Below are 3,457 nucleotides of genomic sequence, written 5' to 3'. Positions count from 1 at the left end.
TGATTGATTCTTGTGAGTTGGTAGAAGTCCCTACTGAGAGCGGCCAATTTACTTGGACTAATGACCGACAAGGAACTAACTTGAGAGCCAGCAATTTAGATCATGTGTTTGTGAATAACAATTGGATCCAAACTTTCTCAAGTTCATCCTTAACTATTCTCTCAAGACCCATATCGGATCACAATGCTTTGGTATTCGAAATGCACAATGAGATACATCACATGGCTCCTATTTCAAGTTTTTAAAATGTGTCTCTTGAAAGTGAGGTGCATGGATGTCATTACAAATGCATGGAACACTCGGGTTCTCGGGTGCCCCATGTTTCAGGTTTGCAAAAAATTGCAGCAAGTGAGCATGCTCTAAGACAATGGAATTGAGATTATTTTGGAGATATTGAGATCATATTGAATCAAATCGAGGAAGATCTCAAAGTCTTACAAGCAGCAGTAGATGAAGGTGATATAGAGGCCCTCGATAAGGAGGTAGCCTTACATGATGAATTAAATAGACTCAGTATTGAAGAGGCTTTTTTGAAGTAGAAGGCTAGATGCAAATGACTTCAATAAGGGGACCCTAATTTGGCTTATTTGCAATATCAATTTAAAGCTAATAATCACGAGAATAATATCAAGTTTCTTTATAATGATAATCAGGAGAAAATCGACTCCCTAGAGGAAATGATTGGAGATGCCACCAAATATTTCGAGTTGTTTACAAAGAGCCAAACATGCAAGGTTAGATTCGAGGGTGTCAGTCTGAGGAGGAGATTAACAAGCCTCATGAACCAATCTCAAGGTTGGAGATCAAGCAGGTGGTGTTTGAGATGGATGGAGACAGTGACCCTACCCAGATGGTTTCTCGGAAGTGTTCTTTCACAGTTGCTAGAATTTTATTAGTAAGGATATTTGTGATGCTATTGCTGATTTCTTTAGATTAAGTAGCATCCTTAAAGTTGTTAACATGGCTAATACTGTCTTAATTTCCAAGTGTGTGGGTACAGCACGCTTGAGCGAATTTAAACCTATTAGTATGTAATTTTATCTACAAAATTGTCACTAAGATTATGGTTAATTAGATGAGGGCTTTCTTTTAGAGAATTATTTCTAATCATCAGAGGGCATTTTTACGAGGGGGATATATTCAGGACAGCATTATTTTGGCATATAAAATGGAGGAATGATTAGCCGGTAGTGCTAAAAAAGGTGTTCTTTAATTTTAAGTTGGATTATGCAAAGGCTTATAATTGAATCGACTAGGATTTTTTAGATAATTCTCTATATTTTTCTGGATTCAACAAGTGGCAGACGGAAAGGATCATGATTTGTGTCAAAAGCACATATTTCTCGATGGTGTTAAATAGCAAGGTGGGACCAAATTTTTCAGCAGATGGGGCATTCAACAAGGAAATCGATTTTTTCCTTAATTGTTATGGAACGCCTCTTAAGGAGGCTTTTTAGGGAAGAGATTAATGGTGGCACCATTCCATGTTCGATCGAGCATTTCAGATGGAGTCATTCATTTTTTAAAGATGATGCATTGTTCTTTATTAGATACCAGCATGACTTAGTGAATTTTTTTTTGGAGGTGATAGTGGGGTTTGAGGCCAAGTCTGAAGTGCTTATTAGTAAATAGAAGTCAGTTTTTGTGCCGTTTCATCACTTGAATATTCATGTGCAGTTGCTTAGACAAGAATCAGGTTGGTTGGTGGGAATCTCCCTTTCAGGTATCTTGGTGTACCATTATTTATGGGTGCACTAAGATCCAAGATGTGTGAGCCACTGCTGGTGAAGTTTAGGAAGAGTTGAAGAGCTAGAAAGGGCACCCATTATCCATGGTGGGTCAGCTAACTTTGATAAGGTCAGTCCTCTCATCTTTTCCAATTTATTGGATGATGAGTTTTGGTTTACCTGTAAAAGTCATTAAAGAGCTTCAGCAATTGATGTGTAAATTTCTTTGTTAAGATGCGGGGGAATATGTTCATCGCATTCGTTGGAATTCAATTTGTAAACCAAAGACAGGAGGGTTGGGCATCCGAAGTTTGGAGTTCAATCTGGCCTACCAAATTAAATCAGCTTGGGCACTGAGTATGGGAGAAACCTTGGGTCCAATTGATGAAACCCAAATACCTACAAAAAATCCAATATGGTTTCCTTTTAAAGTCTCTTCTGGTTCATGGATGTGGAAAGGAATCTTATGGGCAGTTCATGCGATGTAAGGGGAAGCATTATGGGAGGTGGGTAATGGTGATTCTGTCACTACAAGGATGAGGGTCAATAGCGGTGACTCTTTTTCAGCAAGAAAAAATCTTCTCGTTATTGATAAAGCAATAATGACATGAGTTTCATCCCCACTAATTGATAGGTAATAGCGGCGACATAAATATCACGTCGTTATTACTTTACCACAGTTATGAATCTTGCTCGTATTATTTCATCAATAATGGCGAGCTGGATTGGGCCTTGAATGCCTTGCCCCTGCACACATCTCTCCATTAAAGACATATCTATAACTGTGAGATTATCTGGCTGTTTTGCTATTATGGATTAATAACGGCGAGATCTGAGTCTCCCCGTGATAGGGTTTACTCTAACGCAAGAGTTATATCGCTGTTATAGACATATGTATAGTAACAAATTTCGCAGCCATTAAATATATATTGTCGTTAAAATACCTTAATGACAATATTTAATGGCCACGTAATGTTGTTGTTATAGATCAATAATGGCGAGATCTGGATTGAGCCGTTATAGGGTTTTACTGTACAATGGTGACAATTATGCCGGTGTTATAGTCGTATTTAAAAAGGGCCCGATGCATCCTTTTTATATTTTTCTCTTTCTCTCTCTGCGATCTATCCCTCTCCCTTTCCTTCCCTATGTTGGACCGTCGCCAAAGCTCTATCACCGCCGAAGGCCGGAGCATCGCCGAGCACCCCCTCAAATCAGGTGCACCCTTTCCCCTATACCCCCTCCTCTCTTGAGCATAGGGCCTCACCTGAGTCTCTCTCTCAATGGATTTCTCATGGGCTATTGAGATTGATTTGGTTTGTTGGTAATGCTTTTGATAATGGAAGATTTCAATGCTTTGAGATGATTCTCTTTTATGTTTCAGGGGATTTAAGGTTTTTATGTGAACCTTTTTTTTTTTTTTTGAGAATCTTGTGATTTGAGGAGTTGATAGTGGAGGGTTCTTTTTTTTAGAATGTCCATTCTGACGCCCTTCCAATGCATGTCCGATGCCCTTCCCTCCCTCGGTGTCTAACAACTTTCATCATCCTCTCTCATGTGTTATATGGCCTGTGTGTGTCACGCCGGATGGCTCCCATCTGACCCTCTTGATCGCTCTTCAGGTGCGTTTGTTTTGCTTCACAATCTCAAGAGCCCCCTTGCAATTCTGATTATCATGTAAATGAGAATACAACCCAATTTTTTAGGCAAATGAGGGTCATTCTCTCGTT

The sequence above is a fragment of the Nuphar pumila genome, chromosome 2 (assembly GCF_984573655.1).
Source record: "Nuphar pumila chromosome 2, dmNupPumi1.hap1.1, whole genome shotgun sequence".
Lineage (NCBI taxonomy): Eukaryota > Viridiplantae > Streptophyta > Magnoliopsida > Nymphaeales > Nymphaeaceae > Nuphar > Nuphar pumila.
Note: the sequence above shows the minus strand (reverse complement) of the source record.